This window comes from Tamandua tetradactyla, chromosome 12, assembly GCF_023851605.1.
Source record: "Tamandua tetradactyla isolate mTamTet1 chromosome 12, mTamTet1.pri, whole genome shotgun sequence".
Taxonomy (NCBI): Eukaryota; Metazoa; Chordata; class Mammalia; order Pilosa; family Myrmecophagidae; genus Tamandua; species Tamandua tetradactyla.
The window spans coordinates 95,193,209-95,212,195 of NC_135338.1; the positions used below are offsets into that span (position 1 = coordinate 95,193,209).

At 40.1% G+C, this 18,987-nt stretch overlaps 1 pseudogene; it reads left to right on the forward strand.

The window, feature by feature from the left end:
• LOC143651474 (ribosomal L1 domain-containing protein 1-like) overlaps nucleotides 1-16,743 on the forward strand; it is a 77,063-nt pseudogene extending 60,320 nt beyond the window's left edge.
• Nucleotides 16,744-18,987: the final 2,244 nt, after the last annotated feature.

Consider the following 18,987-nt stretch of genomic DNA (forward strand, 5'->3'; position numbering starts at 1 on the left):
TGAGAGGCTGTTTTATATATATACCTGATATTTAGAGATAAGAATGAAGCCGAACAGGTTGGGGTTAAATTAATTCAGAACATAGGGGTAAAGAAGACATTCTATATTTTAGAACCACACATACTCTTTGAGACCATTGGAAGAAAGGTTTATTTGATCTGGAACTGGAATTTTCTGTAGTGCATAATCTAATTCAACCTATCTGTATAGCTCATTTGAGCAACTGAAGCACAGGAAGCCCAGAATAAGAAAGAGGTCCTTTAATCCTGTATAGATTTGTAATGCCTGGAAACATCCTAGAGCATATTAAGCAGATAATTAAAAAGTATTGGCAAAGTTCCCTGAAGGAGGGGACAAAGACTACAGAACTATTAAACCTTACCATCAGGGAATCCCCTGATAGTGTGTCAAACCTTAGGGATATGCAAGTCAGTAGGCCATGCCCTCCATCATGAAGCTTACTCTTGTGAAGCTTATGTAGGTAGCAGAGAAGCTTTGACTACCTATGGGCATGACTAAGAGTTACTTCTGGAGGATCTCTTTTGTTGCTCAGATGTGGCCTCAGTCTTTCTAAGCCCAACTCTGCAAGTGAAATCATTGCCCTCCCCCCTACATGAGACATGACATCCAGGGGTGAAAGTCTCCCTGGCGATGCAGGAGAGAACTCCCAGGAATGAATCTAGACCCAGCACTGTGGGATAAACAGTTCCATCCTGACCAAAAGGGGGAATAGAAGTTTAATTATTAAAGTGTCCATGGCAGAGAGAATTCAAATAGAGTTGAGAAGCTACTCTGGAGGTTGCTCTTATGCAAGCTTCAGGTGGACCTTATTACCTGTTATAACCTGCCAACACTCAACCAGGACCATTCCAGTCAATCCTAAAGAACACCTAGGGCAATATATAAGATTCCACAAGGGTTCCAGGCACTAGAGCAACTTTCCAGAAACTACAACCTCCAAATGGATTCCTGGTCCAGAAAAGTCCTGAAACCTAGTCCAGCCTCTCCAGAACATCAGATAGTTCCAGCTCCCTACCCCATAGTAGTGGCAGACCCTTCCAATAGCAAAAATTTAGAATTGCCATAGCTCAAACAACCCCAAAGAGAGGTATGGAAAGATCAAAGGTGATGGTGGAATTATACAATAGGACTTAACAAATGAATATGAGTGCTGAATCATTAAATTGATATCTCTTTTAGTCTCCAGCATGTTAGAGCAGCCAGAAGTAAAAACCTAAAATTGTGAAACTGAACCCGTGTCAAAGTCTGAAATATGTTCTACAACTAATTGCGGTGCTGTGCTTTGAAATTTATAGGGTTTTTTTTTTGTATATATGTTATTGTTCACAAAAAAGAAGGAAAAAAGTCGATTGTGATGATAAAAAAGTATTTAAGCTCTCTAGCTTCCTATATTCTGAAGCAGCCAGAAGGAAAAATAGGAGAGAATTGTATGGTAGCCCATGACAAACTCTGGGATCTATCTTGTAACAACTTTTTGAAGAGTGCTTTGAAAACTATTGCTTTTTTATTTCTTTGCTTGTATATATGTTATACTATATAATTAAAAAAGTTAAAAAATTATATATATATAATTATGGATATATATATAAATATATATATATGTATGTATATCCATCCTGATTGATTGCTTCTCAAAAACATTGATCACACAAATTAGTCAAGCCTCACCTTTCATGCATTATGGCTGAACAGACAGTTTTTATGTTATCTATCTGAAATCACTGACATGGTGTCCTCCCTCTTATCCCACCTCTCCTCAAAATAACATGATGAGAACTTTTTCCATTGCCTTTTCCCCTCCTATCCAACCATATGTTTGAAATATGTGCAAGATATTATCATATTTGAAATATCATGAGGACAGGCCAATTCTATGAGCTTTTAAGTGCCCTTATTACAAAACATATGGCCAGAGGGGTGGGGATAGGGAGGTGGGGAAAGAAATATGGCAAATGGAACACTTTCCCAAGTGGGGAAATATGACCTGCAAGATGCAAGCATCTATGTGTACCACTACCGAAATACCATCTGTTTCCATTCAAATTATCATCTTGAAATTATGATTTTATTTCCTATGCCATAATATATAGGATTCAAAGGCCAACACATATCATAATGTTTGCAACCAACTGATCCAGTTTCTGTCAAAGCTGTGGCAATTAAAAGAGAAGAAAAAAAATAGAAAAACAAAGAGCATGTTATATTTTCTGTGTTCTTATTTTTATTTCTTTTTAAAATAGAGGTATTGCTTTTACAGAAACAGTGAAAATGATAATCTTGAAAACATCATTTGCTCCTTTGTTTATTCATTTATTCTTTCATTTCCATTCAGCAGTTAGTTAATGTATTTTGTGGACCATATATATCAAGTGGAGCTGGGAATACAGAGAAGAAATTGCCTCTGTCCCTAAGTTAATCAGAGACTGAAAGGATTGATAAGATTGTTAAAATATGAATGATAAGATTGATTGTAGATGTACCCAAATTTGGTGGTGTTGGGAGGTGGGTGGAGTGACATTTGTCAGTGATGGGGAAATCTTCTTAAAGGAAGCTCCTTCTAAGCTGATTTAAAGAGTAAGTAGGATTTCTCCATGCAGAATGGATATTGACATTCTCAAGCTTTGTAACCCAGAATATGCAGGTAGGAAATGCCTGTGAACCCGGGTTACACATTCATTGTGGCTCGAACACAAACAGGGCAAAGACACTGAGCCGGAGCTAGAAGGGATGGCTGGGGCAACTCCTGGTGAGTCCGACTCTCTTGGCCTGACAAGTACTTTAACAGCTAACACCTAAACTGCCACCAGGATGACAAGCTGTCTTTGGTTAGAATAATATCTTGGTTAACACTTAGTATAGGAACAGGCTGTATGTCAGATGTGACAAGAATCACAGCGAAGCAGACAAAGCTACTTTAGGTAAGATGCAGAGAACACATGTTTATTATTCTGATGAGGCATGGGGAGAGTAGGGAATAGAAAGGAAGAAGAGGGAGGGAGGGATCAGTGGATTGTAGCAATAGGGGACGTCAAGGAAAAATGGCCAAGAGAGGAACTCCAAGTGTCAGTGGAGGAACTAATGGCAGGAACTCCAAGTGAAGAGAAAGGACTTTTAGAGAGAAAGACCATCTAACATGAAATTATTTCACTTGTCTTGCCAAGCCTGGGCAGTTATCCTCTCTCCATGTCCACTATTCCCCCCAAAGTCTTCTTTCAGCTTCTTCATAAAGTCTTCTGCAATTTTTATGGGGGGTTAGGTGTTCTTTGGGGGAACTTAGTAAAGGCATAGGGTTTATTTCCTGAGACAATGATGAACTTAAATGCTCACAGGTAAGAGAGCAAGCAGGATTCAATATAAGACTCCCAGGAATAAAAAGAAATATATCATGGGCTACATGGGCTTTGAATTAGTGCAGTGTATATAAGGGGGATTTCAAACCAATCTCACAGGACTTTTAGGTATAAGGAGGTTGTGTCTCACTTGACATTTAGGTTGTGTCAGCCAAGATTTAACTGTGATGATCACAGCTAGGAACAAACATTTGAGGAAGATTTGATCCTTTACTACAGAACTTATAGTCAACTTTGGGAGACAATCCCATATGTAAAAGAATAGTGAGAAACCTTGGAACGAGTCAGCAGCCCTCATCCTTAGCAGAGCTACCTCACCATTTCATCTCTGACTGCCTGAGAACCATCTGGAAAGCACAGAACTAGGTACCGACCCTCAGACATCAGGCAACAATCACTGCAAGCTGAAAAATAATCACCAACACATGAAGCTTTTCCATAATTCTGGACTCATTTTTGACCACTCTTCCTATCTGCCCACATACATTTTCTCTCTTACAAGAATACTTCAAAACATAGATGAATTCTGTGGATATGCGTTCCTTGGAATCCTTAGTGTTATGCTTTGTGCCCCCAGGAGTTGGCCAAAATATCAGTTCTCTTATATTTGCTGAGTTATTTTAAAATATTTGTTGAATAAATGAATACACGTATGAATTTCTATGGTTTGATGAATAGCAGATTTTCAATGAATGGCCTCTAGATACATTTCTCAGCGGTACATATATTTTTAGCAGATTCAGAAACCCGAGTAATCTCTAATACTTGTGCTCTGCTCATGTAGAACACCAATAATCAAAACAAATGAGAGTGCACCACAATAAAACTGAGAGTTGATGAATTCATCAGAAGTTTTACTTGCCATGAATTGCTTGTAGGCAATTCACTATTTTATCTGCTGCTCACTTCAGCACTGGGAGGTGGACAATATTATTAGTCTTTTCTAATGAGGTCTATTGATGATAATCTCTGGGACTCAAGGCCGTGGATTCCTTCCCAGCACTCATGCTGCTGCTCTGGATTGAGTAAGAGGAGGTATGGGTTCTCTGACTACTCTTCATTCATTTACTCTGTGATGTGACCTTAGGCAAAGTTATACCCCTCCTCTATGCAGCCCCTACCTCCTACCGTGCCTCTATATCTCTCCTCACATATCTCCAGCATTTCTTTTTTTCTTTTATTTTTATGCATATTTTTTACTCATCTGTCCATACCCTGGATATAAAGAGCATTAGAATAAGGGTCTCAGAATCACATAGTCACATTGTAAATGTTATATCTTTATACAATATTTCTTCAAGAATCTGGGCTACTGGAACACAGGTCAACAGTTTCAGGTACTTCCCTCTAACCACTCCGATACACTATAAACTAAAAAGGGGATATCTACATAATGCATAAGAATAACTTCCAGGATAACCTCTTGACTCTGTTTGAAATCTCTCAGCCACTGAAACTTCATTTTGTCTCATCTTCCCCCTTTTGGTCAAAAAGGCTTTCTCAATCCTATGATGCTGGGTCGTGACTTATCTCAGGCTTTCTGTCCCATGTTGCCAGGCAGATTTACACTCCTGGGAGTCATGTTTCATGTAGGGGGAAATGCACTAAGTTCACATGCTGAGTTGGGTTAGAGAGAGAAACCACATACGAACAACAAAAGGGGTGACTTTTAGGCAAAATTTTAAGGAGGGTTAGCCTATCCTTTGCAGGAATAAGTTTCATAGGGATGAACCCCAAGATCGAGAGCTTGGCCTATTGATTTGGTTGTCCCCACTGATTGTGAGAATATCAGAAATTCTCCAAATAGGGAAGATGAACACCTCCCCACTTCTCCCCATTCCCCCAAGAGGAATAGATAAATGCTTCTTTATTCACTACCCAGATCACTCTGGGATTTATTAGGGCATCATACTAACCTGGACAAACCAACAAAATCTCACACCCTATTCAAGATTGCATGTACTTATGGTGTTCACTTAAACTGGCCATACACATTAAATTAGGAAATGTACTACCCAAAATATAAATTTTGCACCAAATAAACATCTCACCCTTTAGTTTCACCCAGAAGTTGAGGTTTTAAAATATGGATGATATCATCCTTTACCCAGTCTTCTAGTATACCTTAGTTCTATCCACATCAGCTTCATTCATATCTCTAGTTGAGTCTGATCCTTTTTTTTTTTTTTTTAACTTTTTAACAGTTCCTCTATGCGGTACTACTTACTTTCATTGCTTCAGAGCGCTAAGCCTGAGCCTCAGGTGTCACATAAACACCCAAAATTTCTGGGAAAGACCATGTTATATACAAACAGCTCAGTAACTCAGAATTTAGAATTACAGTTACATCTCATGACTATATGTGGCTGCTGTAAAAGCTTACAAACTAGGATGCTATACAATAAGCCCCAACCTGATAACCCATGCTTTCATCTTTAGTTCACTGAATTTTTATATAATAGCTAGGCCATATGATTGAGGCATGATAATATTTGTCTTTTTTTCCTGACATTTCATTCAATATGGATCTCTTATGTTTCATTCACATAGTTGCATGTCTCACAATTTCATTTCTCCTTGTGGCAGCTCAGTATGTATACATCATTGTTCCCCTTTCCATTCCTCAGTCGTACCCTTAGGCCACCTCCATTCATTGTGGATCATGAACACACTGCCACCAGAAAAACCAGTGTGCAAATGTCCATTCATGTCTCCACACTCAGCAACTCCAGGTATATACTGAGCAATGGGGTGGCAGGATCATATGGCAGCCCCACCCCAGCCTCCTGTGGAGCCACCACGCTGTCCTTCAACACCCAACAATTCTTGATCTCCTTCTTCAGATACATTTCATCTGGTTTCTAGGACCAAATCTTTACTGCCTGCAGATGGAGTCAAAGCAATTAAATTTTACACCCTGAGCGCCTTCTTTAACTTATTCATCTACTCGCTTATTCAAACATGTTTTTGAGCGCTTGCTACTTGTCAGGCATTATGTGAGGGTTTGGGGACAGAGATGTAATTACACCTACAGTCCTCTGCCTGAGACCCATTACAACGCCTGGTAATGAATCAGCATCTAAGCTCCCCAGGTGAGAGATGGAATGTGGCATAAAGGGGACAGCATGGGCTGGAGATGTGACTCTTGCATTTGACTTCTCCTACCACTTATTGGGTGGAAGCAAAGCTGAGTCACTTTATGTCTCTGAGTTTCTGTAAAATGGAGAACCCAAACTCCCATGGATGTAGTAGGAGTGCCTCGCCCAATGTCTTCATAAAGTAGACGTATATGTTACTCCTTTCTACTCCACTTATTTCCTTCTGACTGCCAGCCTTTTTATGACTGTGGCCTGGCTCAGTTTAGATAGTTTGAAGACATAAACTCAATTGTGCAGCCCTTTTGACTGCACAATTATTTCCCATCATTTTAGAATGTAATTTAAACTCCCAACCATAGCCTACAAAACCCCCTGTGATTTGCTCCCTGCCTGCCCCTCTGATCTCATGCTCATCTTCCATACTTCACTTCCAGACCACCTTGTCTTGTTTCTGTCACTCAAAGATGTCAAGTTCATTTCTCCTTTTGACCTGTCTCTTTTATTACTTCCTCTTCTTCCAGGAATACTATTCCCCCAAGATCTTTGTCTAACTAGGTCTTAGCAAAAATACCACCTCCTCATGGAAGAGTGAACCACCCATTTTTAGTTACTATCTCCCTGTTTTGTTTTCTTCAACACAGTTTTTGCTACCTAAAATTATTTATTTTCTTCCTGCCCTCCAATAATGTAAACTTTACAAGAATGCAAATAACCGAGACACTGCTCATTCACTGCTCTACCTCCTGCCTCTAGAGCTGTACCTGGTACATAGTAGGTCCTCAATAAATACTGGTTGAATAACTGTGTAGAGAATGTGTCTCATTTCGAATACTTTGCTGCAGCTGCTGGAAAAGAATTTATCCTGGCTTGTCTCAATGTAGCACAAGCTTAGCTTTAACTCTCAAAATAAATGCCATCAAGCTAGTGAAAAAGAATAGGCATATACATGCAATGGAATATTATGCAGCTGTGTAAAGGAACGAAGCTCTGATCCATGTGATAATATGAATGAACCTTGAAGACATCATGCTGAGTGAAATAATCCAGATGTATTATATCACCAATGTGAAATAATTAAAACAGGAAAATTCACAGAGCCAGAATTAGAAAATAGGTTATCAGGGGCCAGGGCTTGAATTGTCAAGGGTTTCTGTTTGGGGTGACTGAAAGTGTTGATAATGGATGGTGGTGATGGTAGCACAACATTGTGAACGTAACAGCCTGAATTTTACATTGGAATGTGGCCCAGAAGAAATTTTCAGTTCTATATGTGTTACTAGAATAAAAAAATTTTAAAAAGCCACAGGGCTGTACAACACAGAGAACTGTAATGTAAACCATGGACTATAGTTAACGGTAGACTGGTGATAACATTCTTCTATCAGTTGTAACAAATGTGCCACACCAATGCAAGGTGTTAATAACAGGGAGGATGTATAGGAACTCTGTATGTTATACATGACCTTTCTGTAAACATAATTTCTCAAAAAAAAGGGGGGTGGTGGTGGCAGTCGTAACCTTCTCCAGGAACACCCGGGCCGCACATGCACTCTTCCTATTAAAAGGTGGAGCTTTGGACTTTGGCAGTGGGTAGGTGTGCGGGTGGGTGGCCTGCTTATAGAGACCGATAAGCAAGCTTTTAAGAAGCCACCGAAGGTGCTCAGCCATGATCCCAGCCTGCCGTCCTCTCCCTCCACCTCCTCCGCACCTCCTCGCTGGGACACAGGTTGTGTGAGCCTCAGGAGGCCTTTGTCCGCGCAAGGCTGACCTGCCCTCCGCATAATCACCATCCTTCTAATAAGTCAAATGACTGGGTACAGCTAAGCGGGCAGCTCCATTTGGCTCCTAGCACTGGCATGCAGCAAACGGAAACGTAGCTAATAGCGCCGCTGCCACCCCCGCACTCCTAGGGAAACCTGTGCATCGGTTTCCCTCCAGCGGGCCGCTGCTCACAGCGATGGCACAAGAAACCTGCAGGAGGATAGCAGGGCTTTCTCATCTCTACTCCATCTCCATCCCCAAGCTGAGGTCCTGGGGCCCTACCGGAACACACCAGAAAGGAGACAGTCAGATCCTTGGAAAGGCCTAGACCTGCCCAATCCAGCCTCCCCGCAGCCCCCTAGCCGGCTCCTTTCACAAGTATTTCCCAGGGAATGAGGCTCCACCCACACATGGGTACTGCTGGGCAGTGCTGACCCCCAGGTGGGTCTGTGAGCCATCACCTCCTGCCTGGCAAATTCTAATTCCAGGCAGGATGAAGGATTCTGGCACAGGAAGTTAGCAGCATGTTTTGGTTCTTTTCCTCATCCGGGCTGAGGAACCAACAACAAGATCTGTCTCCCGGCCTGCAAAGGAACAGGAAGTCTTCATTAATTTATGCAATTTTGTAACACATTAGCATGAAAATTTTAGCAACAGCATAATGAGTGTCAAGTGCTTAAAGTGCAATCCTGGGGCTACTGGTGTTGTGTTTCTTAATTTCATTTGAAACCCACTAGAGAGTGGGTGATGGAAAAGGAAGGGGTGGGGTAGGAATGGGGCGGGCGCGCTTCACCCCTGCCGAACCTACACGCCAGATGAAGTGCTTATGGCAGGAAAACGCCACCGTCCTATGCACCGGGTCCATTTTAATATCCCAGAGTGTGATTTGTCTCTTTCTTCTTTTGTTAATCCCTGCACACAATCACGCTCCCATACCGCTACTGAGGGGGCATGACAGGAGCAAGGCGAACCTTATTCCACCGCACAAATTATTCCCCAGTGCGTTTTTAAATATTCATTGGCTCCAGGGTATCAGTTCTCAGCAGGGCAGGGGAGCCAGGCCACCCCGACTCCCTCTTCTAAGGTCCAGGATGCTAAAAGAGCAGATGAATGATTACTGGAGAGCAGCCTAAGAAACCTTCACCTCCCCACTGCCTCCCCCCCTGCCCGGTACCGCCTGGAGCTGTTAACCTTCTCCCTGCCTCTAGTGTGGAAAATAAAAGGAGAGAACATGGGCTGCTTTAAACACAGTCAAGCCTCCTTGAATGGAAATCAAAGGGTGAAGGCTAGTCTGGGTAAGGGAGACATCCAAATTCAGAAATCTACAGATACCTTTTTCAAGTGTATATAGTAATATACGACTATAGCTAATAAATATTTGCCATAAGGGAGTCCTATGGGGGGCCCTGGGACATGTCATTTTTTAGAATCCCATTGTTTATACATAAATAGGGGTGAGAATTTGCCTAGGAAAGGCATTTGAAAACATTTTCCTTAAACAATTTAAAATCTATTCTTCTAGTTATTCAGATTTAAAATTAGAGGGATCGTTGCCATTTTTTTCTTTCACAGGAGCTAGTTAAGTGTCTATAATATGTGGCTATGAGTGCATATTTTGGATATTTACTAAATTCTTCAAAGTAAATAATTTTAGGCCCACTTTACAGATAGGAAAACTAAAGTTCAGGGAGATTAAATGGTTTGATTTAGGTTATCAAGTTCATAAAAAAGTAGGTAAGCTAAAACCCATCTCATGGCACCCTTGCTTTCTCCCCTTAATAGAATCGCTAGGTTGGTAGATGAGGGCTGTGCTACTCTAAGTAGAATATATCTGGATTTTACTAAGCATTTAGTAAGTTTTCCTTTGAAAACTTGTAGAAAATATGATTTCAAATGCTACTAGAGGGCAGAGGATCTGTTCCTGACCAAGCTGTGTTTATGGTGGCCGGCCCAGCTCTTCACTTCTTGATCTACCATGGGGTCCCAACTACAGGCACAAACATTCCTTCATTCCTAAGAAGGACAGGAGACAGACTTGGCAGAGCATCTGGCAGTAGTTAGCATTGTGCTGCCTCTAGACTCAGGAGCCACCGCACCAGAGATTAATCCCGAGCATTGTATGGACTTTCCAAAACTCCCCACGTAGGCCCCATTGAGAGCCCCTGACTATATACTATTTCTGCTTGCTTGAATTTGTCTTCATTCTTGATTGATTATTGGTGTTCTTCACCCATGCTAATTTTCTGAACACATCCTTATAATTCTTGCCTATTTTCATTCTCCAAAAAGCTAAAACCTGGCCCCTGTGGTAACCTACCACTGGAGGATCCTCTCTCAAATAAACAGATATATCAGCTCCCTGACGTATGTCTGCTTGATTCCAGAATTACTGACAACTCCAAGGGATTTCTCTTTTCTCATCACAGTTTTCCAATCTCAGGATCCTTCATTTCCAAGTCGATTTCTACTATAATAAACCCAAAGACTGATAACTAATGGAAAGGTTTTATCTTAATTGAATACCACTATTGAATCAGGACTTTGGCCTAGTCCTAATCAACATTTTTTTACTTAGATGAGGACACATGTGCCACATCAACCTGTGCGTGACAGAGAGCTGGGAAGGAAAGCTAAAAAAGGGTCCAGCAAATGTTCCCAACGCTGCAACCATGGGCCAGATAGAGCATAATGAAATTTAACAGGCAAAAATGTAAATTTAAAAATAAAAACCAGCAACAGTTGCACACATGAATAATTGGGGAGAATTTATCAATAACACATGTGCAAAAGATGCAAGCGTTTTAATTGACTTTAGGCTCAGTATGAGTCAACTGTAGGATGTAGTTGCCAAAATACTAATGCATTCTTAGGCGGCAAGAACAGAAATAAAATTGGCTTTTTAGAACAAAAGGCAATCATCCTTCTCCCTCTCAGACGATGAGACCACACCTTGTGTTCTCAGCAGCACTCAGTACTGGAGAACATGGGATTGTCGTATGAGTGGTCACTGAAGGGATTTGACCTGGGTGTGGAAGAAAGTCATAATGAGCCGTGATGAGTGTCTTACATCCAAAGGGCTGCTGCATAGAATCAGAATTTTCCTATGGGACCCAATACATGGGAATTGGGGGGGGGCAGCTAGGATCAAAATAAAGGGGGTATTTTTATTTCCTATTTTTAAATGGAATGGAGGGCATTGGAAATAATGAGTCAGCAGACAATGTTAATTAAGAGATGTGTATAAGAGAACCTATAGGATATTGTACAGGAGATTTGCGGGCAAGATGAATTATAATTCTGGGCACGAGTGTCTGAATGTCATAGCTCATACAACTTACACATTGTGGAACAATCCCAAATCATTTGTTATATTTTTCTGTGATTTAATCTTGTTTTTCCAATTAAAGGAGAAGCTCCCTGAAACCAGAACATGTCCTTATTATATGCTTTTCCTAAATTCTTCCTCTTTCTTTCTACTATGGCACAGAGATTAATTCACAATAAATATGTCCTGATTGGTACCTGGCATTATTAATTTATGTAGCTATTCACCCCACTGAACTGTAAAAGTATATGCCAGTCCATCCTATGTCATTGTTATCACATCCCTGTCTTGTGGTGTTGTCGTCAATATTTTACGATTTTTGTAAACTATTTGTTCAGCTCATTTCAAAGCACCAAGTTTCTATCCCCCAAAATTCCCAGTTCTAGGTATAGGGTCTTACTGGGAGCCCCTCTATATCTTAGTGATCCCTTTGTTAAAAAGGGAATGGGATTTCCAAGGTCCTTTTCAATGTTTCATTCTCTGAATCTAGTCATGTGGCATGCCTTAGGAGTTTTGATTATTTTGTTTTTATTCATATATTTCCTTCATCTCTCTCCTTCTCTGTTTCTTCGTTGACTTTGATATTATCAGCCCTGAACTGGGTATGCTAGCATCAGATTCTGAACATAGCTTCTCAAGAACTCTTAAAGATTAAATATGTAGAGAATTATAAATATTTGAAATACCCTAGGGCTGGTGCATGTACTGTCTTTAAGCAGATCTTTTTGATCTAGTATCTTTCATTTGCTTGCTTGTGTGCTTGCTTTCCCCCCTCTGTTAGAGCATCATCTTTGAGGCTTTCAGAATGGCCAAAGGCCCTGCAATGTCACGGCACACTAACTCTCTGCTCTACCATCCATCCCTACTCGTGGTTGAGGAAAAGAACGAAATTCTCACAAAATTGGATCCACAACAGAGAACGGTACTAAGATTTGCTGTTGCTGACCCTGAACTGTCTTATCAGCTAGCTATTGAAAAGCCAAGCTCTGGTTTAGCTTTGCTATTCAGCTCACTTAGGGAAGACTTGTAGCCTTCTTGGGAATTCACTTTCCAAGAAGAGGATCCATACATTCCATAAATATTTATTTTATGCCCTTCCTGAACATCTATTTCCTAATTCTTGATCTACCAAAATCAACAATTTGTCATCGCCACACTCCCACAAAGACAACTTAAATATACACAGACCATTTATTTATTAAAATATTTCATTTTTTTTTCCTTCTTTGCTGGTTTGCTTCCTTATTTCCACCCTCCCTAGTTTTCTTTCTGCCTTTGTCACTATATTACCTCCAAAAAAGCTGTATGATGGCTTACAAAAAGGTGCAGGAGGAAAATGAAATTTTAAATATAGGAAGACATTAAGGCAAAAAGAAAAATGGGATGAGTCCAGAATAAAGGTAAATATAAAAAATGCATAGCAAATATCTGCCACTATAGAGTGTTGCTACTAAGTTCTATAATAGCAAGGGAAGAGGAAAGAAAAGGAATTACAAATTTGAATATGTTTACAAGAGAAAAACAAACGCATTGATTAAGAGAAGCACAATGCCCCCTGCTTCTGAGACCAGAGAAATAAAGATAATGCCATGGAATGTTATAGATCGTGTTCTCAAAAGAATATTTACAGAAAGTACAACTTTTCTAGAGATGCTTCTTTTAATATTCCACAAAGTAGGCATCAATCACGTTGACCAATGTTCCCTAGTAAAGGCATTCATTACTTAAAGGATGAATACTAGGCATGGATAGGGTAGGAAGAGGGAGAGATACGATATGGTCCAGTCCCTGAGCTCTCTGATTTTCCAGCTTAATCCAAGGACATATTGTAAAGAACTAAAGTAATAGTGCCACTGCACATCATTTAGACAATGCTCCATAAAATCGGAAACCCAGAAGTCCCTCATCAGCCCAGCAGAACTCTTGATAATTGCTGACCACCCATGAGTTTGAGGTTATAATACCAAATGCATATTTTTTCCTGTGTGTAAATCTATACACCCATATATAAACTTACATATTTGAGAGAATCTGAATATCATAGAAATAATTATGTGTATACTTAATTTTCCATTTAATTTATGCTAAAAGTATATTACAAGTCTATTGATATTTTTGAAAGCTTGTTGCAATAGATGCTCAGTATTTCACACAGATTATGCTATAATTTATTTATTCCAATATTAGTGCATTAAATAAGCATCAAGTATTTTATCAGTTTTGCACTTGTGTAAAATAGTGCTGCATTGATCATTATTGGTCATCGTATATCTAAAATTTTTGTACATTAAATCACCATTTCATCTACAAGAACCAAGGGATAGAATAAGGTCTTGAGTTAATTGGGTCAACATAAAAATGGAAGAATTTTCAATATAAAAGTGATAGTAGGTGCAAGGGTACCTGTGGCAGGAAGGAGAGTTGTGAATAAATAAAACCAAAACTGAGAGAGGCTTCCAGGGAAGATGGCAGAGTAGGGAGGTATGGGACTCACTCCTGTTCTGGGGCACAAGAGAAAAGGGGATCACTCTACAGCATCCAGGCAAGAGTGGGACAAAGAGACTGAGAAACTGAGGTAAAAAATTGTGAGTACTTGCTCCATGGTGGTGACCAGCACCCATTCCACACCCACAAATTGTATTGCTTTGGGTCTGGCCCCTGGCTGGTGGCCACAGATGGAACCAGATATGGATACCTTCCTCCCCAAGGGCAAGGAGTGGCAAAGCCAAGTACTGATCACCACTTTTGATTTGCGAATTTAGATCAGTGGGTCCCAGCTCTGAACTGCTGTTCTAGCCCACTCTGGACAGGAACCATCCCAGCATTGTTTCAACCCCATTCCCAACAAGGGAGAAGGAGGTGGAAGTTCTAAGATGCAGGGTTCCCTAAGAATGAAGGGGACAAGATTGCTGAAGAGTGCCGTCTGCTGGGAAGACCAGGAAAGTGCAGCCTTGGGGACCTGGCAAAAAGGCTTATCGTGTGTTTCCTAACCCTTTCTCCAGGGACCTTTAAAACTGGTCTGTGCTCTCTTAGTGGGTGGGTCCCTGGCCCTGTTTTGACTGAGAAATACCAACTTGGAAAAGTTCTCTCTGGGGAGATCATCCTCCCAGAATTTGCCCTCCATGCAAAAGCAGATAGAGGCAACAAAAGAAAAATAAAAAATAAAAAACTGCAGGGGCAAAGCAAAAACAGAATAAAGATTCCTGGAGAAGGAACAGGGAGAAAGAATGTTTTCCCCTGGGGTGGGGGTATGTGAAACAATTACACAAACAGAGCAATCGTACAAATTTTACCACATACTCAGGGCAAGAATCAGGTATAGAAATTTGAATAAATAATATCAGTTAAACATGGGTGATTCTAAAGGTCTAGAATAAGTTGAACCAAGTGTGAAAGAAGAGCCTTAACATAAAGCCAATCAACAACAAAACCTTAGAAAAGAGAGAAACTGACCTTCAGAGTAAATGCATCAAGACAATCAGATATCTAGACATCCGCAGAAAATTTCAAGAAGAAACAAGAAGATATGGCCCAGTCAATGGAACAAATTAAAAAGCTAAAGAAAACTCAGAATTTGGAATAGCTAATCAAAGATGTCCAAACAAATCTCATAAATCAATTCAAAGAGGTGAAGGAAAATATGGCTAATGAGGTAAATGATATTAAGAAGACACTGGGAAGAAGAAGCTCCATGATTCCACACACATTTGCATGAGGCAAGTGCCAAGGAAGACTCAGCTTCGACCACAAACTCAGCCTCGACTCCAGAGAGCCCTACCATACCCAAGCAGTAGACACTGGTAAACAAGTACAGATTAGAAAGTTGGTGAGAGTTCTATTGGAAAATTCCAAGTCCAGAGAAAGAAAAATTTTTCTTAATGGTGGCATTATGGAAATTTTCAAACAAAAAACTTTTTTTTTTGTTTGTCAGATTGTCTTTGCCTTACCACATTTGGTCAGATTTAGCAGAAGTCTGTTTATTCACCAAAGATGAGCCCAATTTAACTCCTAAAAAGATGGAACATTTCTTTTGGAGTATTTTGAACAAGCATAAAATTAAGACAATTTCTCAGATTATCCCCCTCCAAACTTTAAAAAAGGAATATAAACCTTATGAAGCCAAGCTCCACCTCTTGGGTAGTTTTGATTTTTTCCTTACTGATGCAAGAATTAGGTGGCATCCTAATTACCCTCCATCATAGGGAACCATTTCTATCACAGAAAGAAAGTTCTAGTATCTATAAACATTGTGACCAAGAATTTATCAAATGAGATCTATGAATCTATAGGTGGAACTGTCTTAACCAGTGTTTAAAACTGGTTCCTGAAGTACTAAATACATCAGTCACATTGGAATGAAGTTACAGCAGATCCTTCAAAATTGATGTCGCAAGACTATCAGAAAAATTCAAGAGAAGTAGGGGAGTATGAAACTCTTATACCTGAAAACTGAGAAATCAGTTGCCCTTCCAATCTTTCCTTCAATTAAGAGCAGTTGGAATGATGCTAAAGCAATATACCTTCCTGGTCAGAAGGAAAAGAGGCAAAGAAAAATGAAGAAAAATGAAAAAAGAAAAGAAAGAGAAAAGCTGGAATGAAAGAGGGAGAAGAGAAGTAAAAGGGAAATGTGAGAGGCTAGAAAAAGAAATAAAAAGCCAAGTCCTTAGAAAGGTGAGGTGCCTCCTGAAGTCAGTTGTCCTCCAGTGAAGGCCCCTGGCTCCCCAAAGGGGGACACCCCAGGACCTGAGAAACAGGAGCCAAGCAGAATGAAAACCCCATTGAAAGTGGGAGATAGATCTGAGAAGGAGATTTTACTGCTGGTACCAATGGACAAAATGCCTGCTAAAGAAATCACAGAGATGCAAACATGTGCCACAGTAAAGAAATCTCAAAAAAAGAGTGTCCTGGTCCCAAAACACCTCTAAGGAAGAAGAGAAAGGCCCCTTCATCTTTGAAAACCCTCAAAGCTGCAAAGCCAGAGACTCCAGGTAAAGACCCAGGAAAGAAGCCAAGAATCAAAGAAGCGACAGAGAAAAATATCAGCTCTTCAGTGGGGACAAAAGATCTAAGACAGATTTCAAAAAAGTCATATGCCAAGTTCTTTGCTACTCCTAGTAAATCTGCCAGAAGAGCACCCTTGTCCCCCAAGAAATGGCCCCTAAAACCCAAAGCATCCCGGTCAACCTAAAATCAGCATCTTGACCAGAGAAAAACATCAGGGCTACCTGCAGAGCTTTTTAAAAATACCCAAGTCCTGGTCCCTGTTGCACTCTCCTCCAGAGGGGACGCCTGGACTTAAAATCCTAAAAACCTCCCCAGGTAATTCTCACGTATGTTCCTGAGTGTAGGAATCAGTGGTGTGAAGAAAAACCTGTTTTGTGATTGCTCTTCTGTATGCTAATTTAATGGGAAAATACAATACTTCTCCATGTAAAAAAAAAACCACTGGCTGTGCATAGAGAAGAATCTGAAAGTATGAAAAGAAGCATAACAGAGTGATGTGAATGAGAGGTACAACAGGAGAGATTAAAAACATGCTAGAGGCATACAAAAGCAGATTTGAGCTGAAAGAAGAAAGAATTGACAAACTATAAAACAGAACATTTAAAATATTACAAAAAAGAGAGGGATGGGAAAAAGTGAGTAGGGAGTTGGATGACAACACATAGCGCAACACAAACATCTCATGGGTGTTTCAGCAGAAGGAAAAAAGGGAAAAGTGGATGAAAGAATATTTGAGGAAGTGATGGCCTCAAGTTTCCCAACTCTTATGAAAAACACAATATGCATGTCAAAGATGCACAACATACTTCAAAAGAGAATAAATCCTAATAGAGTAACCCTGAGACACATGCTAATCAGAACATCAAATGCCAAAGATAAAGAGAGAATCCTGAAAGCAGCAAGAGAAAAAATATTCAGCACCTACAAGGAAGAGAATTAAGATTAAGTTCCAAATTGTCATCACAAACAATGAAAGTGAGAAGGCAGTATGATATATTTAAGGTGTTGTGCTAGTTTGAAACTGTTATGTACCTCAGAAAAGCCATGTTCTTTAATCCTCATTCAGTATTGCTGGGTGGGGTCTTTTTTTATTATTTCCATGGAGATATGACCCTCCCAATTGTGGGTGGTACCTTTTGATTAAGTGCTTTCCAAGGAGATGTGTCTCCACCCATTCAAGGTGGGATCACTTACTGGAGCCCTTTAAGAGGAAACGATTTTGGAAGAAGCTTCAATGCTGACAGAGTCCACACAGGCGGATGCAGAAGAAAAACACCCTCAGGGAAATCTAATGAAACAAGACGCCAGGAGAGAAAGCCAGCAAATATCACCATGTGCGTTTTCAGCGGACAGAGGTACCCAGAAGCCAGACATCCCAGCAGATGCCAACCACGTTTCCCAGCTGACAGAGGTATTCCAAATCCATTGGCTTTTCTTAAACCAAGGTATTTGTCTTCGGATGCCATAGTTTGGATGTTTTTATAACTTTAGAACTGTATACTTGCAACTTAATAAATTCCCTTTTTAAAAGCCATTCTGGGGATGTGAGGATAGTTCAGTGTTAGAATTCTCACCTGCCATGCAGGAGACCTGGGTTCAATTCCCAGCCCATGTACTTGCCCAAAAAAAAAACAAACAAACAAAAAACCAAACAAGCAAAAAAAATCAACAAATGATGCTGCAATAACAGATACTCACATGGAAAAAGAATGAAATGTAACCCTGTCATACAGCATACCAGAAAAAAAAAAGCCATTTTGTTTCTGTGTATTGCATTTAGTTTTAAAAACTAAAACAGGTAATGGAAGAGGAAAAACTGTCAGCCATGTAATCTTTATCCAGCAAAACAGTCTTCCAAAAATTGGGGGGAGTTTAAAATATTCACAGATAAACAGAAACTGAGAGAGTGTAGAAATGAAGATTATTAGTAAGTGTAACTAAAAGGGTGAAAAGAGAGACAAAAATAAGATATGACATATAAAGACCAAAAGATAAATTTGTTGAAGTAAGTACTGCCTTTACAGTAATAAAATTTAATGTTAATGGATTAAATTTCTCAGTCAGAAGGTATAGGTTGGCAGAATACATTAAAAAAGAATGATCAATCCATATGCTATCTACAAGAAACTCGCCGTAGACCTAAGGATACAAATAGATTGAAAATGAAAGTTTGGAAAAAGACATTCCATGGAAACAGTAACCAAAGATGTCTGGGATAACTAAACTAATATAAGATTGTGGTAGTTAGATTCAGTTGTCAACTTGGCCAGGTGACGGTGCCTAGTTCTACTGCTGTGGACATGAGCCAATGGTATGTGAACCTCACCTGTTGCTGATTACATCTGCACTTGGCTAGGAGGCGTACCTGATGAAATGAATGATGTTTGACTTAATTGGCTGGTGCTTAAATGAGAGACCACAATGTAGC